The sequence below is a fragment of the Lissotriton helveticus genome, assembly GCF_964261635.1.
Source record: "Lissotriton helveticus chromosome 1_1 unlocalized genomic scaffold, aLisHel1.1 SUPER_1_unloc_49, whole genome shotgun sequence".
Taxonomy (NCBI): Eukaryota; Metazoa; Chordata; class Amphibia; order Caudata; family Salamandridae; genus Lissotriton; species Lissotriton helveticus.
Window position 1 is genome coordinate 1,109,416 of NW_027611691.1, and position 22,998 is coordinate 1,132,413.

Consider the following 22,998-nt stretch of genomic DNA (forward strand, 5'->3'; position numbering starts at 1 on the left):
TTAATTGGTCAATAATTGTTTGGTTAGAGAGCTCTTTTCCTTTTTCATGCATGATTATGAGTCTGGTATTTGTAAATTGTTCCACTGGATGAATAAAGGGTTTGTGTATTCGTCGTCTCTGGTTCCAGGATGGAGGGATGCAGAGAGTTAACCTGGCTCTTGCAGCAAAGAAGAGGAAGGCCTGCAGGCACCAAGAGATACTCATGCATTGACGGACTGCGCTGCTATTGGTTGATGGTTGTTATGGACACGTCCCACGGACTCATGGGAGTTGTAGTGTGGCAGTGTCATTTAAACTTCTGTTTAACTCTGAAACTGCCGTTAATAAAAAGTGAATGAAGTTGTGCATAATCCTCGCCTCCGCGTTCATAACAGAAGCACAAGTTTCCTTCACTATAACGAGGACATGCCTCATGAGAGCAAGAGAGCTGAGAGTCGAGGCAGAGCGGAAGTGACGCGTCTCAAACGGCACCGCGACCTTTGCCCGCGTGTTCCTCTTCCGGGAATGCTCCAATGGCGGGGCTCTTCCTGGTGGTCAGTGTCTGCGCTCCGCGCATGCGCACTGTGTCCGTCTCTGACCTCCATGCCTCTTCCCTGTGTCCGGTGTCAGCTGCTGAGCCCCGAGAGAGAAGCGCCGCAGGTGAGGAGGGGAGGGGAGGGAGGGGTTCCATGTGCGGGCCTCGACGCCATAGAGCTGGGGAGGGTGCGGCCGCGAGAAGCGGGAGAGGCAGCAGGGCAACAGGGAAAACCGAGCCCAGTCTCTGGCTCGGCTCTGGCCCGAGCCCGGTGCCTGGCTCGGCTCCTCGAGCCAAAACGAACCTCTCTTCGTCTCTCTCCCCCCTTAAATTGCCTCTGTTCAATAGAAGGTAATGAGGGGAAAATACATTCTCCTTAATATTATTTATAGATCTCCCTCTTAAAATGTTGCCATGGAGTCATTAGTGAACTAAGAGGGAAGACCCGTGCCACGTCAGCCCTGTATGTGGACCAGGTCGATATCAGGCAACATTCAGGTCCATGAATCAAGGACAGCGGTATCCTGAACTCAGGTCTTTGAAAACAATTCCATCCATAATTATGAAGTAAAAGGAGTTTTGGTGACATTAAATATGTGCCTAAGATCACACAATTGTAGCTGGGAAGCTGCGATTTGTCCATTATTTCTGGTTTCACCATGTAAAAATCGGCCACTAAGTGAGTATTTATTCGTTTTTCCTTTTTAATGTTAAGGACTTGTTTTTACCTGTTTCTGCACTTACCCGAAGTTATTCGAGTACTTTACCCTCCACTAGTTACTTTTTACACAAGGTCACATTCATTTATTGAAGATTCAGGTGTTTTGCCCGGAGTCACGGGATGTTGAGCTGCCGCCGAGAGTCGCACCTGGTTCCAAGTTTCAGAGTCACGTTCAGGGTAGAGCAAGGATGGCAGCAGAACCCCGGCTCGCTGTGGGCATGAGGTTCCAACAGAGCCTCGAGCCGAGCCAGAGCCGGGCTCGGGCTCACAGTGGACGCCCACCTCTGTTTTTAACTTAAAACAGTGACAGGTGCTGAAGAGTACAGCAGAACCCCGGCTCGCTGTGGGCCTGAGGTTCCAACAGAGCCTCGAGCCGAGCCAGAGCCGGGTTCGGGCTCACAGTGGACGCCCAGCTCTGTCTTTAACTTGAAACCGTGACAGGTGCTGAAGCTTACAGCAGATGTATAGCAGATACTTGTGAATCTAAACCTCTGCTTAATCCTTAATTTATGTGTGGGTCAAGTGGCGTTTGCATGTTCAAGGCGACTACAACTTATTTGTGTGAACTGTCAAGTTTCTGACAAAACCTGTAGAATTTGTTTAACAATGACAACTCTTGTGACAGGTAGAGCAGTATCCATTACACTTTTTATCCTGGAACATTAATATTTATTTACTTTCAGTACATCTCCGTCTCAATCATAAAGGGCTTATTCTATTGTTTTTGCCAAAATAATGCTGTACAGGAAGAACATCCAGCCAAGATATGAGCAAGTGGACAGGTTGCTGATGATAGTATAGGGCAGTGGTTCCCTTACTTTTTTAACCCGTGGCTCCCTTGACCTAATTCGCAGTTGGCCGTGGCTCCCCACCATTTTTTTGCGGGTGGGGGGGATGTAAGCAAGACCTCGGGAATACTTCCTGTTGGCTTCCTTAAATTGATTGGGATGCAATTAAGGTATTAGGGATAAAAAGGATAGCAGCTGCTATCTAGCTAGCTATTCACAAACTACCAGCAGACCATTAGTCACTCTCAGACGTGTTGTAAGCACATCAAGTAGTACCTGAATAGAGGAGGGGAGAAAATTGAGCTTGAGGTCAGAGCTACCCACTTTGGAACTTAGGAATCCGGTTCGAGTCTGGTCTTTGCTCAACATCCTGTGATCTGGGCAAATCACTTAATCTCTCTGTATCTAAAAAAGGAACATGTCCTTATGAAATGTCATTGGTGCTCATGTAAAGCACTGGTTTGGGTTTGCTCTATATAAAAACTGCAGGAAAAAAAATGAAAAAATGAGTTTCATTTACTCTTTCAAGGCTATTTGCATCTAAATAACGGAAGGTGTTTGTGACTCCACAAGGAGCATGACCCCCTCCTGTGCTGCAACACCTTCCTTTCTGCCACTGACCAGCATCTCTTTCACAGCTCATCAGCAGCTGAAAGAGTTTTTAAATGGTTAGAACTGCCAGGCGCCAACATGCAAGATTATGGGCATCATATTTGCCTTTGAGTAAGAAGTGTCTGGATCTTCATTCGCAGGCCAAACGCAAGCGGGCCTCACAGCTATGTCTGTGGCTTTAAGGCCCCGGGAAGAAGGGGCTCTCGCAGCGCTACACAAGCCTGTGAGGCCCAGGGGAGAGAATCCCTTCCCTGGGCCATGCAGTGCTGCAGCGTATGTGTGAGGCCAAAGACGGGGAAATACTTTTGTGAGACTCTATGTTAGTGGGCTGAGTGTGGGGCCCTGGGCAGCTGTCCATGCTGCCCATGCCTAGCGCTGGCCCTGCAGCTAGTAACTATATATTAACAAATACAGAAAATGCCCTTCTCTCCACCGCTTACCTCTTGTCCTGCTGATCGCATTCCTTGCCCTGCTAGGCTGGAAATCCAATCCCAGTCACGGGTACTGCAATTTCTCCCCACGGGGTCAGGAAGGAGGGTTAGTGCAAGGAGGTGACCTGGGCGTAGAGCTGTTCACCGAGCTAATGAGGTATCTCACTGCCCTAAGATTGTGGCTAGGCAGAGGAAAATAAAGTGGCCAAATGCAATGTTGCCTTAAAATATACCTCAGTAGAGGCCGAGGCTCAGGGTTAACATGCACAAAAAGCCTGTGCTGAGTAACAAGGCCCAAGGGGAGGGAGAGCATTATGTTGAGAAACTCTCAGCTCGACTGGGTTGCAGCTACTTGAAAATAAATCATTCGTAATTGGGCAGAATTATGGCATTAGGTGTAAGCAAACAGCAGTACCACTGAGACCGAAACCCGCTCTTCAGGCTCAGGTGCGTGTGACATTGACGCATAGATGGAACCCGTTCCTTGGGCTCTGGCTGAACGCAAAACGGGGACTTTTGAATTTGGGGCGCCCGCAGAACAATGCAGGCAAGAGATACATGTGGGGTAGATAACTGCTGAAACTCGCTCTCCGGGCTGCTGCTCCAGGTGCAGGAAGGTAGGTGAGGGTGCCGACATGTCCAAGGAAAACAGCGCTGGGCTGAGTACTGGCTGGGCACCGACGAGTAGCCGAGTCCTGTGTGCGCTGTTTGTGCACCCGCCGCCTCCGTGATGCTCTGCTTCGGAAAGTCAGAGACTAGGGGCAGGGCAACCTATACATCGCGGAGGCGGGGGGGGCGAAAGTGACACATACTTAGTGCGACTTTCACACTTCGTTTCACCCTTCCCCCGCATCTTGCGAGGTGAGATGACAGGAAGTACTTTGCATATCTTGTGCCGGCTAAGCTGCAATATGTTCATCCTGCATTCAGGCCCTGGTAGGGCCTCAAAAAGACGCAGAATATAGACACGGCCAGACGCTATCTTTCCCACATCGTGCGCGGCTCCCCTGGCTCCTGATAACGGCGCACCAGGGCGCCGCGGCGCACAGTTTGGGAACCACTGGTATAGGGAGACATCCTTTGAAACCTGGATTCTCCATTTGATTCAGTTGTGTGATTCTAGACAAAATCCACTCTCTGATTCTCAGCGGGTGCCCAGAAGTGAGAGTTCATTTGAGCAGAGAGCATGTGCAAGAAGGAATCTCCATTAGGACACTTTAGAAAACTGTTAGTATTTGTTTTACACGTTAATTTACCAAACTAAATTATTTCCTATTTTCTGAGAGAGATAGAGACACTGCTTTTTGCACACTAGTCCTATATAACCTTTATTTTGGCATTGTTTTGGCGTGTCAAATGCCAGTACAGAGTTTTAAGTGGTTCATATCTGGGGGTGGGAAATAATTTGACAAGTGTTACTTCGATATTGAAATTAAAGATATCAATTTATCATAGCTCCTTTAACGTTATTATAGATCTATTATCCCGTCAACAATGCTCCTCGTACTTTTCTAAATTTGCAAAGAAGCAATTATTCCCCATGAGTCTCATGAGTTACTGACAGATATTAGATTAGGGGAATAACTGCCCAGTAGTAATACACTAGAGTGATCATTACCATCCAGATGTTAATTTCAGGCCGCATGCTGCCAGAGCAGTGCAGATTAGCTACATAGAGATCTGGGGTTCAAATGTCAGATGATGAATTCTCCCAAAATCTTCCACATGTTTCCACAATTCAACCATTTTGTGACCGAGGTCAGTTGGGGACACAGCAGGGCAGTGGCGGCTGGTGGAATTTGAAAGTGGTGAGGCATAAAACCAGTGAATGTATTGTACTACAAGTGAAGCTGATGTTTATGAGGGTATGTTTTGAGGGGCCGGAGGCTCTGCACACCAACAGTCCACGACGCTGCCTTTCAAAGAGGCCCAGCTGTAGCTCTTTCTCTGCATTAATGCTGTAAACAGAATACATGAGGCTCAGAAGCATGTGCGGTGTATTCTGTTTAGAGCACAAGACCATCTTTCAAATGCGACATCCCCTCCCTTTCCAAGTCGGCACAGTGTGAAGACTTGGAAAGGGAGGAGTGGTAAAAGGTAGCTGATATTGGACAAGCAGCTTTGGGAGTACAGGGTTGATGCTGTATACACCCAGAGCTGCATTGTAATGTGACTCTTTTGTAACTTGTGGGCAGGCCAAAAACCGGTGGTATAGAAAGTAATAGTATACTTGTCCATGGGACAAGTTGCCTTATAAATCCACTTGTCATGTAACAAAATCCACTTCATATAATCTATTCCTCCGCGCTATAGGAATTCCACATCCCTGTCAGAGGACCCCAATTATTGCAGAATCGGGCTGCCAGCAGCTCAGCCCATACTGCTTAACTTTCAGTTCCATCAATGCTGCCACAGGCTCTTGCGCATGTGTCTACTTAAAACTGCCTGAAGTCTGTTTTGGAGAGCGGAGCAGGCTGGCATTGACAGTCTGTACTTTTCACCAACACAATAATCATTTAGGTGCAGTGGACCATTAAGACATCCACCCAAGCACCTCACGCAGTTTTTAAGCTTATTCCTTCATGGCGAATAAAATACGGTACGCAGGAAAGGAGGTATTTTTAATTTCACTTTTTTCGCCATTACACACGAAATCACTACCATGAAAATGGGCACGATAACAATTTGAAGAAGTTGGTTGGGAGTTTTCAAACAAAAAGGTTTGACCACTTAAGGGTGATGTAGCCTATCTGAGTCAAGAAGTTGGCAGGCAAGGTATTAAACCAAAGGAGAAGTTGATGGAGTCAATTAACACTGCCTCTCATCCCAAAAGTAAAGAAGATACAGGGGCGCTTTTATACCTCGTGGAATTTTACACAAAGTTTGTGAATATCGTTCTAGAAAATACTTACACTGTCAGGCAATTGCTAAAGAATACGTCTACATTTGAATTGCCAGTAGTGTTGGGAAGGGTTTAGTGAACTAAATAAAGACTTTTGTAGTGCACCGCCTGAATGTGGTTTCAATCTTGAAAGGTGTAGTAACTATTGCTGCAATTGATTATGGGTTAGGAACAGTACCTGACCCAAGTGGTAAGAAAGGATGTGAAAAGTTATAACCTTTGTGTTTGACCTGCAGAAACAAAATATTCCTTGCCAGAGAGAGGGCTTTAAACCTTTTCACCAGTTTCAATCAATCAACGGGTTGGTGAAGCGTAACTACTCCACTGAAAGGGTCTCAAGGCGCTGGGGAGGCTCCTGGAAGTTCACGGTGATTTGTCGAAGAGCCAGGTCTTGCGGTCCTTCATGAACTTGGAGAGTGTTTGTGTCTGCCAGAGGTGGAGAGGGAGAGTGTTCCATTCCTTGGCTGCGAGGAAGGGGAAAGATCGACCTGCTGTTCTGGTCTTCCTAATGCCCAGCACCGTCGCAATTGAGAGCTGGGCTGAGCGGAAGGATCTTTGGGGTGCGTGGAATGAGAGGCGGTGGTTCGGGTAGGCGGGTCCGGTGTTGTGGAGGGCTTTGTGGGCGTGGGTGAGAAGCTTGAAGGTGATTCTCTTCTCCACGGGGAGCCAATGCATTGTCCGCAGGTGTTGGGTGATGTGGCAATGACATGGTAGGTTGAGGACTTGCCTGGCGGAGGCGTTATAGAGTTTGCAGGTGAGGTTCTTGTTGATCCTGACGTAGAGTGCGTTACCATAGTCCAGTCTGCTGCTGACGAGGGCGTGGATGACTGTCTTTCTGTGTTCGAGAGGAATCCAGTTGAAGGTCTTTCGTAGGAGGCAGAAGGTATGGAAACGGGAGGAGTCAGCATTGATTTGACGGTCCATTTTGAGTTTGGAGTGCAGGATGATTCCAAGGTTGCATGCTTGGGCAGTGTGGGAGGGTGGGTTCCCAAGGGCAGGGTCCACCAGGTGTCGTTCCAGGTATCGGGTGTGGGCCCTTCATGAGTATTTCGGTTTTGTCCATGTTGAGTTGTAGCCAGCAGTTCTTCATCCACCTGGCAACAGTTTCCATCCCTTTTTGAAAGTTTTGTATGGAGATGTTTGGTTCGTTGGATAGGGAGAGGATGAGTTGGGTGTTGTCTGTGTAGGATACAATATTGAGACCATGGGATCTGACGATGGGTGCGAGCAGAGCCATGTAGAGGTTGAACAGTGTGGGGCTGATGGAGGATCCTTGGGGAACGACGCAGGTGGTCAGTGTGGGGTCTGAGTGGAAGGGCAGGAGTCTGACCCGCTGTGTCCTGCCGGAGAGGAATGAGCGGATCCAGCTGAGGGCATGCCCCAGGTCCTGCGTCATGTAGTCTGTGGGCTATGGTGCTTTGAGAGACTGTTGAAGGCTGCGGATAGGTCCAGGAGGATGAGTGCCACAGTCTCTCTTCTGTCAGGGCGGGAGTGGATGTCTGTGGCAGCGAGAAGGGTGGTTTCGGTGCTGTGGTTTTTCCTGAAGCCAGATTGGGACGAGTCAGGGATGTTTTCTTCTATGAAGGATGCGAGCTGGCTGTTGATGACTTTTTCGATGACCTTCACTGGGTACAGGAGTTATGAGATCCGTCTGTAGTTTTTCAGGTCGGTGGGGTCCGCCGTGGGTTTTTTCAGGAGTGGGTTGATCTCTGCATGTTTCCAGTCGTCTGGGAAGGAGGCTGTCTCAAAGGAGCTGTTGATGATTTGACGAAGCTCGGACGAGGATGTCAGCTGGTCTGTGGTAGATCTGGTAGGGGCAGGGGTCCGTGGGGACCCCGGAGTGGGTTGACTTCATAGTCTTCAGGGTGTCTTCAATGGTGAAAGCGGTCCAGCTGTCTAGAGTAAGCTGTTTTGTGAATGGGGGTGGTGGGTGTAGGTTCCTTGTGTAGGTTATTGTTGTTGAAGTTGTCATAGATGGTCTTGATTTTGTGGTGGAAGAAGGTGCAGAGTCTGTCGCAGAGGTCCGGGGGGGGGGGGGGGGGGGGCTCTCGGTTGTCTCACTGTTGGGTGGGTGAACTCTTTGATGCCAAAGAGTTCCTTGCTGTTGTGTGCGTGGGTGGAGATTCTGTCCTGGAGTGCTTTCTTCTAGTGTATCTGATGAGGTTGTGGTGGGCGGCGGTGGCTGCATTGGCTCACATGGCCATTAAGTTGTTCGTCTAAATTACACTGTACAATATGTGCCAAGTGTGGAAAAAAAGTTTCTGACTTAAGTCTGATGCCATTACCTATCCAAAAAGTACCAAAGAATGATGGGGATTTTTTTAAATGCATGATTGTAAAAGGAAAAAGATCCATGGCCTCAGCCATGAGAAATTGAGGAAAAAACTTATGGAAGACAAAATATTGATAGGCATGAATGAATATATTAGATGTTATTGGCTTATGAGTGATGGACTGAATGAGAGGTAAGGAAGAATTGGCTTAAGAGGATGGATTATTGTTGCGGGCGGACTTGTGATTTCTTGAAAAGTTTGAGAAAGAGAACTCTTGACACTTATCACAGGGGGCATTTAGATATATGAAAAACAAAGGGCTAACTAAAGAATATTGTATTGGGGGACTAGGATAGACAAGGAAGATGAAGGATTCTGTGGAAGCATAAATTCTGATAAAATCACAACTCACATTCAGTCCAACTTAATTCCCAGTAAACGATCCCTGTATGGCTTGGTAAAGAGTTAGTGTTGAGGTGATGGGACCCATATGGAAGAATGGCCGGTAAATGAAATGCATATTAGGGATCTATGGTCATTTCTGAAAATGGACTGAAGTGGAAGTTTATTTATTTATTTTTGAAACTTATACAGCGCACGGTTACCCGTCGGTGTCCTGGCGCTAAGTAACGCTCCAAAGCATGGCCATGAAGAGATCAGAGAGTAAATAGCCAGGTCTTAATGTTTAATGTGATGTTTGTGGACTCTTGGTTCCTGGATACGGTTTTTCACAGGGAATATGTGCCAAAGTATCTCATGAGTGGTAATGGCTAACAGTTCTGATTGGAAAAATTCCAAAGCTTTTTGAGCAGGAATGTTACTATGCACAGGACTACATCTATTTATCAACCAGAAGGAAATGGAAGTGTTGAGCACTTCAGTAGTGTGTTTGAGGGTATAAATCTGGCAAAGAGTAAAAGAAAGTGGGGGGTATCGCCTGTGCATTCCACATCACACCATGTGAGATCATGGGCTACAGTCCTTTTGTCTTGATGAAAGGGTGGCTGCCAGTTACCATGGACAACTGTGGGTGGAGGCTAAAGGTTAGACAGGTGGAATAGTCACCAGAAGAGGAGTAATCTCCATGGGGAGTGGCTTGGACGCTGATGTAGGCGGCAGCAGGGCTCCGGAGCTCCTCTGCTGCTGCCTTCTCCCGCACATATCCTGAGCTTGATCCTGGGTCCCCAACGCCAGAAAGGGCTCACCTGAACCTTGTGCCCCGATTGGAAAGGGGGGAGTAGGAAACCGCGTCCCGTGAGCGGCGCGGGAGAGTTTTCCGCCGAATTCGGGGAAGCTCGCACCTCGCGCCTACAAAATGGCGGCCGGAGCGAGAGGAGTGAGCGCCTGACTGAGGCTTTCCCCTTGGGTCTGTGACGGCCCCTGACGACCGGGGAGGTGAGCGGAGCGTGCAGGACCCTCGCCCACAGAGATACAGCAGGTGGGGAGCCGGCAGAGTGGTCCTGTGAGTCCCCACGGGTGCCCAGGTGGAGGGTTGCCTGACCCTAAGATGGCGGCGCCCGCGGGACGCCAGAGAGGACATTCCAGCAGTGGCCACAGTACTGCAGTTTCAATCATGGTGGAACGAAGATCCCCTAATTGGGACAGAGCCACGGGAGCCTTCATTGGCGCGGAGTGGGTGTGACGGTCCTTGCCCCTAGCACTTCGCCGCTGACGAACGGGAGCCTTCCTCATGGAGCCCTGGTCTCACAATCGCCCACGGCTCTGCCCTCTGAGGGTGCTGTCCTGCTAGGATCCCACTGAACCCCCTCGACGCAGAGGAGGAGGGGAGGCGATTGGTCACTGTCGGTGTGCGCCACTACATGCAGGCACCCCCAATACTAGGGGGGGGGTTCCACGTGATCTGCGCCGACTGCTGCACGAGGAACTCAGGAGGAGTGCTCCAACGGTCCTGACCTGACTTGTTGAGAGGCCCTAGGGCGCCGAGGGGAGGCACCTCGAGACCGGACACTCGTTTCTGCCCACAAGATAGTTTGAGGGAGCAGGAAGAAGGGCTTTGAGGCGCTGCGCCTTGATGATCCAGGGCACGCTGTGGAAGATGAGGACGCGACGTCTGGCTCTGGCGGCTCCGCGCAGCCACAAGACCCTTCTTTGAGCGACGTTATGCAGGCCATTGTGGCCTCGCGGGAGGCCTTGGAGAAAAGGATGGACTCCATAGGCTGCAACCTCTCTCTCTTGAAAGATGACCACAGAAAGCTGAAAGAGCGGGTGATCACTACCGAGACGGCCATAAAAGACATTCCAGACGAGGTTGCTGCCCTGAAAAAGTCACTGACTGAGGTGGTGCAGAGAGTCCGCGTGCTGGAGGTTCGAGCAGAGGACAGTGAAGGTCGTTCTCGACGTAATAACCTCCGCATAGTGGGAATCCTGGAGCGAGAAGAGGAATCCGACGCTGTCCGCTTTGTAGAAACCTGGTTAAAGGCGGAGGTGGCCCCTGAGGGCCTTTCCCCCTTTTATGCGCTTGAGCGGGCCCACAGAGTTCCAGCACTGCCCCCTAAGTCTGGGGCCCCGCCGCGCCCAATGGTGGTAAGATTACTGCACTACCGAGATCGCGACCATATCCTGCAGAAGGCCAGGGAGCTACAGAATCTGCGAATCGGCAACAGTAAAGTCATGATCTTCCCGGATTTCACCCGAGAAGTACAGCGACAGAGGGCCTCCTTCCTAGCGGTAAAACGGAAATTACGGACTCTGCACCTTCCTTATGCAATGTTGTTCCCGGCCCGATTGAGGGTCTCGGCCGAGGGATCCACGCACTTTTTTCTCACACCACAGGCAGCTTGGGATTGGCTGGAGGCCCGGGCCCGGTGGGCACTCATCGGCCGCGGCGTCGCCTCCTCGTCGCTCCTCCATCACGAAACCGACGCAACGGACCGGCTCTCCTGCAGACTGGCATCAAGCACGAGACGAGGCGGTATTGGCGGTGGCGGTCATCAGCCGGGGAGACCTCAGCCCAACCAGCAACACTTCGGGCCGCACGGGGAGTGGAGACCTGAGTCCTGGTTCCAGCAGCATACATGGACTGTCGGAGGCGGATCTACCCGAGGTCACCCCACAAACAGCAGACAGAGTATTTGGTTGACTGAGTGGACGATAAGTCTGCCTTCATGAGGTATCGGGAGTACATGCTGAGCCTCGGGGCGTAAAGTATAGGGGAAGTGGAGATATTTGCTGGAAGATTTGTGGTTCTTTTATGGGGACCTGGCGCAAGGAGATGAACTCATGGGAGGGGGGGGAGAGTCATCCGGACCTTTTGGGTTTGACGTTCCAAGCACCCTAGACTGATTTAGATGCTATAAGTGTTTTCTTTTCTTGGTTTGGATGGGGATGCCATGTTGGCCGCCTGTCCTGGGGAGGGGGAGTTGGGGGGGTTTTGATTGTGTTATTTGTGGGGTATGGATCAGGGGTCCTGGGCGTGTCAGAGAGCAATTTGGGATGGAATGGTACAAAGACCACTATCTGCAATGGGACCCACATTAGGTTACACATGGCTCACGTGGAATGTAAGGGGTATGCATACCATGCTTCGGCGTCATAAGATTCACTCCTTTTTTAGTACGTAGAGGTATTCAGATCGCCTTCCTGCAGGAGACGCACCTCATGGCAAAAGAAGGGAAAGCCCTACAAAGACGGTGGGGGAGCCAAGTTTACCACACTACATTCTCGGCCTATGCCAGGGGGGTTTTTATTATGGATAAGGGCTGGGGTTCCTTTTCAATGTACATCACAACTGGTTGACCCAGAAGGCAGATACGTAGTGATACAGGGTAAATTGGATGGTAGGGATTTAACGATGGGATGTGTATATGCGCCTAATGTGGAACAGCCCGCCTTCTTCTCCTTGTTGTCCCGGAAGTAGGCTTCTGTCCTGGTGGGTCCATTGATACTGGGAGGAGATTTTAATTGTGTTACAGATATTGCCCTAGATCACTCACACCCCCCACTTCTGAATGCACCGGCGGGCAAACTGGCGATTGCGCGCTCTACCTGGCAGCAAAAATGCGGATTTATTGACACTTGGAGAGCTCAGCATCATATAGACAGGGATTACTCCTTCTTCTCTGCCCTGCACGAATTACATGTTTGTATAGACGCATTCCTGTGCTCCCCCGATGTTCACGGTGAGATTTGCCTTAGTGAGTATCTTACGCGCACCATTTCTGATCATAATCCGCTGATGGCCCAGATGAAGTGGTCACGACTCAGCCCCAGAATCCCTACCTGGAGATTGCGCCCGGAGGCGCTTGAGGACCAGGTCTTCCAAACCACTATAGCCTCGAGTATAGAGGACTACTTCCAGCATAATGAGGGGTCTACGGGGTCGGTCAATATTGAATTGGACGCCTTCAAAACGGTAGTGCGCGGGAGAAGTATAGCGGCGGTATCAGGGACTCGGAAGGCCTTATTACATGACATCCAAAGGGAAGATGAGAGGTTGCGCACCCTGGAGAAAGAGAGGCCTGAGCACCCGGAAGAACGGGAAGATTTATTGGAGGCTAGAGAGGCTGTTGCGGCAACAGTGGAACGCCTCCGGTGTTTTGACTACAAATCTTATCTTACAAGGGCGCACTCAGAGCGAGATAAGTCGGGGACCCTCCTGGCCTGGCTGGCCAGCCCCGCCCGACGTGGCTCAGTTATATTAGAACTGAGGGATCACTCGGGTGGGGCCCATTTTGATCAGCTGGGGATAAATGGGCTGTTTTTGGATTTTTATACTGAGCTCTACCGTAGCAGGGTGCTCCCATCGGAGGCAGATTTGCAGGGTTTCATGGGAGTTTTGAACTTGCCCGAATTGGAGGAGGAAGATGCGAAATTGTTGGGTAGAGGCATCGAGGTGAGAGAGGTGAGGGCAGCTATCAAAAGTATGGCGAGGAACAAATCACCGGGCTCGGATGGCTTCCCGGTGGAGTTCTATCTCACCTACATCGACCTCCTGGCGCCCCGCCTGGCGTGGCTCTACAATGAGGCTAAGAGGATGGGTAGGTTGCCGGACTCTACCAGGGAGGCGATTATTATTCCATTGTTGAAACCGGGCAAGCAACCCTGGGATAGGTCGGCATATCGCCCCTTGTCTATGCTCAGCCTGGATTATAAAATCTTGAGCAAAATCCTGGCGACTCGGTTGCTCCCCCGTATGTCCACGCTGATTCATGTAGATCAGTCCGGGTTCATTCCTGCCCGCAACACTGCGCTTAATATACGACGACTCCTGCACATTTTGGAGGCCGACACCTATGAGGTAGACGAAACGGCAGTGTTCGCCGTCGACATGGAAAATACTTTTGATAGCTTAGAGTGGGACTACCTCTTTCATGTTATGCGTCGGATGGGGCTGGGCCCGGATTTTGTGAGTTGGACGGCTCTACTATATAAGGATGCCACGGCCAGGGTTCGAACTGGGGCAGTAATTTCGGAAGCATGTGCGGTGGGTCGGGGCACACGGCAGTGGTGCCCCTCTCACCTTTATTATTTGCTATAGCGGTGGAGCCTTTGGCGGCTCATGCTAGATCGGGCCATGCATATCAGGGGTTGGATGTATACGGACAGGTGCATCATATCGTGCTCTATGCCGATGATCTCCTGATGTTTTTAGCGGATACGGGGGACTCCCTGCTGCGGGCACTGAGTAAGGTAGCTGGATTAAGGGTCAACTGGACGAAGTCGTGTCTATTCCCGCCTCGAGAACGTAGGACGTGCCCTCAAGCTACTGAATGAGTGACCTGGGAGGCGAGATGCCTCCCCTACCTAGGCACGGCAATTTACCATGGGTGGGGGGACATACTAGAAGGGAATGTGGGGAAAGCGATTAGGAGCGCCAAAGCAAACTTTGAGTTTTGGGGCACACTCCCGCTGTCTGTGCTGGGCAGAGTGGCACTCCTTAAGATGGTGACCCTCCCGAGACTGCTCTACTTCTTTAGGACTCTCCCGGGCTGGATACCAGTGAGCTACTTCCGAAGGCTCCGGATGCCGGTTAATTCCTTTTTTTATGGGGGTCGGGCAGACACAGGGTGGCGCTCAGGACGCTGATGAGACCCCGGGCAGAGGGGGGGCTAGCGGTCCCAGACTTTGAGATGTACTATTTGGCGGCCCAACTTCAATGGCTCACGCAGTGGGTGGCGAGGGCCACCAGAGGAGCAGGAGAGTCAGGTGAGCCGGCGGGCCCCGTGCAAGTGTTGTCTCGTATAGTACTGTGCCTCCCACTCGGTGATGTGCACCTTACTCAGGAATTTGCCACAGCCCGGAAGTGTTGGAACAGATACTTACGGCGGAGGGGGGGGGGACAGGGATCCCTTGTGCACCCGAGATCCCACTGAAACTTTGCAGGGCACTCCCGCACGGAGGCACATGGTGCAGTTTGGAGGCCTGGGAACAGCAGGGCCTAGAGACAATAGGCGACTTATATGAAGATGGCTCACTGCTGCCATTTGACCTTCTGAGAGAACGTTTTGGACTACCTGGGGGTGATTTTCTGGTACATGCCGCGCTAACGATGGCAATCCGCAAACATTGGAAACTGGGCATGATAGAACCACCGACAGCTGTGGGTTGCCAGTATGTGGTGACTGCTGCGGGGACAATCAAGGCCGTCACGTGTCTGTACAGACGCATGACCCTGGAGGCTCTGACCCCTCTGACAGCCTTAAAGGCAAAATGCGAAACGGATATAGCGAAGGAAATACCTGACACTGCGTGGAATGGGATTGTGGAAAGGGCTTGGAAGGGTACGCGCAACGCGAGGTTCCAGCTGGTGCATTTTCACATACTACACAGGGCATACCTGACCCCAGTCCACCTACATACATATTTCCCATCCCATTCGGCGGCCTGTCCACGATGTCCATTGGCGGCTGCTGACTTCAAACACATGTTATGGTCATGCCCAGCACTGGACTCCTTTTGGCAGGGGGTGACAGTTGTTAACAGATGTTACAGAAAGGGACTTGCACTCCTCAATGGCGCATTGTGTACTGCATTCCCCACACCTCAAAGAACAAACTCACTAGTAAGTTTCTTGACCTCGGGTTGATCTTAGCGAAACGAACCATAACTTCACAATGGAAGGCGAACAGGGGTCCCAGTGTAGAGATATGGAAGACTGAGTTCAGTAGGTGGGCCCGATGTGAAGGGGAAACCCGGTTACAAATGGCACATAGAACAGGCAATGAACAAGCACTAGATAGGGCGAGAGCCTGGGCAAGATTAGTCATAGATCAGTGCGTGCAGAACGCTGCCGCGTGCCTTGTGCTTGGGCTTTCGCGCAGAGCTTCTGGGAAGACCGCTCTGGCCAAGCTAAACTGGCTTCCAGTCAGGGAGCGGATTAAATTTAAAGCTCTTTGTTATGCACACCGCATCGCACAGGGCAAGGGCCCTGATTACCTAAAGAACCTCCTCACTGCACATCGCCCCATTCGGAATTTAAGATCGTCCGGCGCGATGTTGTTCAAACCTCCCTGTATCATCAGGGCCAGGATGGGTGGCCGTTCCTTTAGGTACCTGGCCTCCAAACAGTGGAACGAACTCCCGCTTCATCTTCGAATGGAATCATCCGAATTAAGATTCCGGGGGAAACTTAAAACGTTTCTGTTCCCTACCACGTAAACCCTCCCTGCGGCTTATCATCTGCCTCTCGAAATTTATCAGCAGTTAGCGCGGGGACACACTGTTCTTGTGTAGCCAGGCGCTTTACAAATGGCTTATTATTATTTTATTATGGATCTCACACTCCCGACTGCTGAGGATGAAGAGACCCCCGCCCATAGCCCTGTGACACGCTCTCCATAACACAGCGACCTGAAGGGACGGTAGATTCTTGACTGCTGCCCCATTCCCGTGACAAGAGATGATACATTCCACCTAATTCCATTGGCCTCTTTACTGGATAGGCCCGAAGTGGTCGGCTCCGTCCCAAGATAGCAGTACTTCGACACGCCTGGGGGGGGGGGGGGTTGGGATGTTTTGTTTTATGGCTTGAAAGGGGGTGGGAGGTAACGGGTGGAGGGTTAGTAGTTGTAGTCAGGATGGGTAGGGTTGTTTAAGGGATATGGTCTTCCAACTGTTTGATTTCACAGTTATTATGCCATGGACACAAGAAGACTGCCACTATGCAAACTTTGGGAGCTGTGAGCCCCCACCGTATGAATATTTTGTATTGGGTTGACGACTGTGAGGGCACTGTAATCCACTTGTCATGCCTTGACTTTTTCTCCTTATGCAAACAAAACAATAAAAATTGTGTTTAAAAAAAAAAAAGAGGAGTAATCTCCATATAAATTATGGTATGATGCAAAGCACGGAGGTAAAGCCGGTGAAATTCAGTGCTGGAGTTTGGATCAGGGGTGGAACTGGATGAGGCAGAGAGAGTAAGTGGTCTGTTACACAGTTGTCTATGGTAGAGCTGTCTTCATCCGGGGCTGAAGGTATCCACTGGGGAAGATTTGGTAGTCTGACCAACAAGCCTAAGAAATTCTAAAATTGTGTGTGTTAACTTCTGGCTTCATGTGATACCTGTATATAGGCTGTACCTTTTTAGGGCGAGCCCTCGTGATGCACTATATTGCGTCTTACATCGTTTTTACTGTGTATCTAACTATATAAATGCTCGCTGACTTCTGTTTAAATATACTGCTATTTTTAATGTTTTAAACCTCTCACACTAATAGTAAATTGGCACTGACCTGGGTCTTAAACATTGTTCAGCCCAGCGTCCTGATCTTTGAAGGATATCTCCCCGGTCCACCGCAGCCATTAGCGGGCTGTTTGAGTGGAGGGAGATATTCAGGAAGGTGGTTAAAGCAACCCACTTCCGGTGAGATTGCCGCCACCTTGGAGAAGAGGCGGTCTAGTTCTTAACTATTTGCACAGATTGGAAAGGTTAAAAAGAGACGGCGCGGAAGTGCAGCGGGCGCAGCAAAGGCGAGCCCGTCTGCGCATGGACCGCGCCTAGTGCCGGTCCCCCTGGTCCATCATCTCTAAATGAGGCCGGTAATATTTGCTACTCCCCGGAAGTATTACTGGCGTTAAGACCCACTATTACTAATACTAATACTAATATTCCTGCACGCCCTCCTCACTGTGTCATTAATAGGGAACTGTTGGAACCTGGGATGTCAGGTCACCTAGGGTAGCCTGGCCTAGGGTAAGACATGCAATTCTAGAGGCACAAGTGTGAAGGTTGCAAACCACCCAACAGTAATTCCACGCAATAACACTTAAAAAGGACACTACACCAAATTGTTAGAAAAATATGTGCTGGTTTATAAAAATAGTATCTCTGCTCTTTTGTTTCAAAATTTACAACTTAGGCATTTCAGTTTGTCTTGGAAGCAATAACTATACTTTTAAGCTGCTAAAATATATTATCAACCAGCATTTACAGTACATTACATTTAAACTCTACTATTTTGACTTTCTATAACTTTCATCACAACATCACTTTAGAAGAGGCAGTGTCAGCACTTTATATTTAGTCAGGCAATCAATAACCATTTCATTGTTAACCTTACACTGCCCCTGCTTAGCTTGTTACCTCCCCATCAAAGGACAAGAGTTTCCCTGCAGAAAAGCCTATACTCCTCTAGGGAAGGTTACACTTTTCTTTCCCATTCACTACTGACCACAGAAGTTCTGGCTATAACAGATTAAACCAGCATACATTGAAGCCCTGTCAGGGATTCCTCAAGGACACTGTACTCCTGGGGACAGATTCACTGTTAATTCATTTGTTAGGTCTCAATCTCTGGCACCAGTTTTACTCTTGTAGGAGTCACTTCCCCCTCGTGTTTATCTCCTTACTTGGGATTACAACGATGCTGAAATCTTCCTGCACCAGAAGCAAGGGGGAATTCACAGCCGATACGGCCAAGAAACCGAGTGTGGGAAAGGCTCTCTCGCCTCTGAAGGCTCCTCAGCTCTCCCTCCCCACTCGGCCCAGCTCCTTTGCGGGGCGCTCGAGCGGAAGGAAAAGGCCGTTAAAACAATGCCCCCAGGCCGCTACTGGGCCCTTCAGCTCTCCCTCCCTGCTCGGGCCAGCTCCTCCGTGTGGCGCGCGAGCAGAGGGAAAAGGCGGGACACTCGCTCTGGCTGCTGTGGCACCCGGCGCTCCTCCTCAGCGTCGATCGGCGGGGCCACTACACTAGCTGTCATGCGCGGTAGCGCTCGCGTTGGTGCCGCCTCCCACTGCGCCCGCTCACAGGAAGGATGCTTCACTCCCAGGCCTGCTCGATCCTAGGCCCCTCCTGTGCCAGCCACGGCTCAGCTGGGATCATGCGCGGTAGCGCTCGAAAGCCAGTCAATACACCGACTCCTCTCACTCCTGGGGAGGCGCTGCCACAGAGCGCGATCGGTGCCCCAGGGGTCCCGCTCCCAATTCAATGAAGGGAACGAGTTCCTAGCCCCTCACTTTCCACCTAGCAGGCTGAAAGGCTTGCCACACACCACAGGACCAGCCAGTAGTAAGGAAATCCTGTTGTTATACCGAGGAAGTGCTTCCTTTCCACACTATAGAGAGGAGGGGGGGTAAAAGGGGCTCCTGAAGAGTAGAGCCACAGAGCTCTTCTTCAGCACTAATCCCCTATCCCTCCTTACTGGACAGACTTAGGGGCACAGGGGAACTCTTACTTCAGCTCCCAGGGCAGGGTCCTTCTCAGCTCCAAAGACTACCGGAATTAACCCCTTCACCTAACTGTCCAGGGTCAGCAGGATGAACTAGCTTGGCTAGGACAACAGGAAATGGGAGGTGGAAAAGCCTTGACAGAGGGCTACCCTTGTAGAGCAATCCACCCTTCAGGATCCTACCCCTACCAGACCTCAGCCTTCACTCTAGCTGCTCCTCACTGACAGACAAAATGGCTGTCCAGCATTCCGCCTTTTATAGACTGCCCCCCAGGAGTCCAGAAGGGACCAGAAGGTTCTGGAACGCCCTATACTTCTCTATGGGACAGGTTCCAGGTGTATCAGTTAGGGCAGTTGGTAGCCACCATTTTGTGACTCCAGCTATTCCTGTCAGAACAGGCCTCTAGGCCCGAGGTGAAAAACTATGAGGAGGGGAAAGAACACCTATCCCCTTGACCAACACCTAGAAAAAGTTAGTGGACAAAAATTATTAAAGGTATGAGGGCAAAAAGGGGACAAAATAAATAATAAATTGGAGGGACTACGCAAAAAGCCAGACGGGTCTAACACGCGTCCCCCCCAGCTGAAAGTGGGGAGAACTACCCAACCCCTTGGGAGTCCTCATCACTAAGGCGGAAATACCTGGAGAGACCGTCTGCATTGGCGTGGTCCACTCCAGGCCGATGTTCCACCCGGAAGTCCATTCCCTGTAGGGAGATGGACCACCTCAACAGCTTGGGATTTTCCCCCTTCATTTGCATCAGCCAACGAAGGGGTCGGTGGTCAGTCTGAACCAGGAAGTGCGAGCCAAACAGGTATGGCCGCAGCTTCTTCAGAGCCCACACCACCGCAAAAGCTTCCCTCTCAATTGCACTCCACTTCTGTTCCCGGGGAAGCAGTCTTCTGGATAAGAAGACCACAGGCTGATCCAGGCCCTCTTCATTTAGTTGCGATAACACTGCCCCAATGCCATGTTCTGATGCATCTGTCTGGACAATGAACTCCTTGGAGAAGTCTGGGGCCCTCAGGACCGGTGCTGCACACATTGCCTGCTTTAGTTTCTCAAAAGCTTGCTGACAAGCTCCTGTCCAGACTACCCGTCGAGGTTGTTTCCTTGAGGTGAGCTCTGTGAGGGGCGCTACAATAGTGCCATACCCCTTCACAAAACAACGGTAGTAACCTGTGAGGCCCAGGAAAGCTCGGACCTCATTCTGTGTCTTGGGGGGGTTCCCAGGCCATGATTGCCTCAATCTTCGCCTGCAGGGGCTGCACAGTCCCCCTACCCACCAAGTGTCCAAGGTACACAACCGACCTCTGCCCAATCTGGCATTTGCTGGCCTTGATTGTCAATCCAGCTTGTTTCAGGGCCTGGAGAACTGCTTGCAAATGTTGCAAATGGTCCTCCCAACTGCTACTGAAGACAGCAATGTCATCCAGGTAAGCAGCAGAGAAACTCTCCATTCCAGAGAGGACCTGGTTCACCAGCCGCTGAAATGTGGCAGGGGCATTCTTGAGCCCAAAGGGCATTACACAAAACTGGAAGTGTCCCTCAGGCGTGGAGAAGGCTGACCTTTCCTTTGCTCCATCTGTCAAGGAGATCTGCCAGTACCCCGAAGTGAGGTCAAAGGTACTCAGATATTGGGCAGCTCCTAGCCGGTCAATTAATTCATCCGCCCTAGGGATCGGATGAGCATCAGTCTTTGTCACTGAATTCAGTCCTCGGTAATCCACACAGAACCTCAGTTCGGGTGTGGTGCCTGGTGGCGCGGCTTTTGGCACGAGCACCACCGGACTGGACCAAGGGCTGTTAGAAGGTTCGATAACTCCCAGCTCTAGCATCTTGGCAACCTCTCCATGGATGCTAGCCTTCACCTTGTCAGACAGCCGGTAGGTCTTCGACTTCACTGGTGGGCTGTCCCCTGTGTCCACATCATGGGTACACAGGTGAGTCCTTCCCGGGACAAGGGAGAACAACGTAGAGTACTGCTCCAGTATCTGGCGGCAGTCCTCCCGCTGCTCAGGAGTGAGAGTGGGAGAGAGAATTACTCCCTCCACTGACCCATCCTTCTCTTGAGACGAGAATAAGTCTGGGAGAGGTTCGCTTTCCGCTTCCTCTTCCCCATCAGTCACCATCATCAACATGACCTCGGGCCTCTCATGGTGGGGTTTGAGACAGTTGGCATGCAGCACCCGTAGGGGCTGTCGAGGGGTCTTAAGGTCCACCAGGTATGTGGCCTTACCCTTCTTCTCCAACACTTCGAATGGGCCTGTCCAGCGATCCTGAAGGGCACTACGCTCTCCAGGCTCCATCACCCACACTTTCTGGCCAGGCTCCAGTTCCACCTGGTGAGCATTGTGGTCATACCACTCTTTCATAACTGCCTGGCTGGCCTCCAAGTTGTCAGAAGCCTGCTTCCACAACTTCGCCATTTGGCTCCTGAAGGCCAGCATGTAGCTCACCACATCCTGGGGGGGTTTCCTGGGAGACTTCTCCCAACCATCCTTCACCAGGCTGAGAGGACCGCGTACAGGGTGCCCATACAGAAGTTCAAAGGGGCTAAAGCCCACTCCCTTCTGTGGCACTTCCCTGTAAGAAAATAGCAAACAGGGTAGGAGGACGTCCCATTTCCTCCGCAGGCTTTCGGGCAGACTTCTGATCATGCCCTTTAAGGTTTTGTTAAACCTCTCAACCAGTCCATTTGACTGGGGGTGATAAGGGGTGATGAACCGGTAGGTCAGTCCACACTCCTTCCACATCGCCCGCATATAAGCTGACATGAAGTTGGTCCCCCTCTCAGACACAACTTCCTTGGGGAATCCCACTCGGGTAACGATCCCCATCAGGGCTCCAGCCACCACAGGTGCAGTTACTGTCCTCAGAGGAATTGCCACTGGGTACCGTGTGGCATGATCCACCAGAACCAGGATGGACCTGTGACCAGCTGTGGTTGGTGGGTCTAAAGGCCCTACAATGTCGATGCCCACCCTCTCAAAGGGTGTGCTAACGACTGGAAGTGGTTCCAGGGGAGCCTTCAGCTTCACCCCTGTTTTCCCACTGGCCTGGCAGGATACACATGTCCTACAGTAAGTGTTGGACGCCACTTTCATCTGAGGCCAGTAAAAGTGGAGGACAAGCGGAGCAAATGTCTTGTCCTGGCCTAAGTGTCCTGCCAGGGGTATAGCATGAGCCAATTCTAGTAGAAAGGCTCGGTATTGTTGCGGGACTACCAAGGCCCTTGATGAACCAGGCAAGGGTACCTTGGGTTCACTGTAGAGGAGTCCATCCTCCCAGTAAATATGGTAGTGTCCCGTAACATCACCTGCTGCCTGGGCTTCAGCCTGTCGCCTCAGTCCCTCAAGGGTAGGGCACTCCCTCTGCCCCTTACAGAAGTCCTCTCTGGTAGGCCCTCCCTCCACATGCCACTCAGCAGGGATGGGTAGGTCCTCCAGAGAGACTACTCCCCCCCCCCCCCCCTACGGACTCCTGGTCCACCACCGCAGGTGGCCGATCCGTCACATGGGGTGTGGAAGCCAAAGCAGGCTCTTTCTGTCTCCGGGTCTGTCCCTTTTTGGCAGCGGGTTGGGCCATTGTTCCAGGCTCCAACCCAGGCGAACTCCCTCTCCGGGCAGTCGCAGACCGTGTGCTTCCACAGGCCCAGTCAGGGGTACCCAGCATCGCAGAATGCGTCCGGTATTCCACCTCTCTCCAAGTGTTGTGCTCCATGTCATTCCCCAGCAGACAATCAACTGGCACGGCAGGGCTTACGGCAACACGAAGTGAACCTGCAACCCCCTCCCACTCAAAGGGAACCTCAGCCACTGGATAGTGGCCCATTCTGCCGTCAGCCATCGCGGCGGGGTGGAGTACATTGGGAACCACCTGCTCTGGAGACACCAGTTGACTTCTCACCATAGTCATACTGGCTCCTGTATCTCTCAGAGCCTCCCCTCTCTGGCCATTGATGGTGACCCATTGCCCATACTTTGTAGTATTTGGGGGCACCTGGATCTTTGGAACCATCTCCCGCTCTCCCAGGGACACTAAGGTGACACCCGCCCACTCACCCCCCTTATCTAAGGGCAACTCCTCCCCGAGCGCTACACTAGCTACTCCCGGTGGTTTTCCT

General features: G+C 51.2%; 1 protein-coding gene across 1 annotated transcript in view; it reads left to right on the forward strand.

The window, feature by feature from the left end:
* The first annotated feature begins 507 nt into the window (after window positions 1-507).
* LOC144806128 (uncharacterized) overlaps window positions 508-22,998 on the forward strand; it is a 49,060-nt gene continuing 26,569 nt past the window's right edge. The window contains exon 1 of the mRNA XM_078672558.1: window positions 508-640. The gene's annotated coding sequence lies outside the window, so the exon portion shown is untranslated. The remainder of the gene's footprint in view (window positions 641-22,998) is intronic.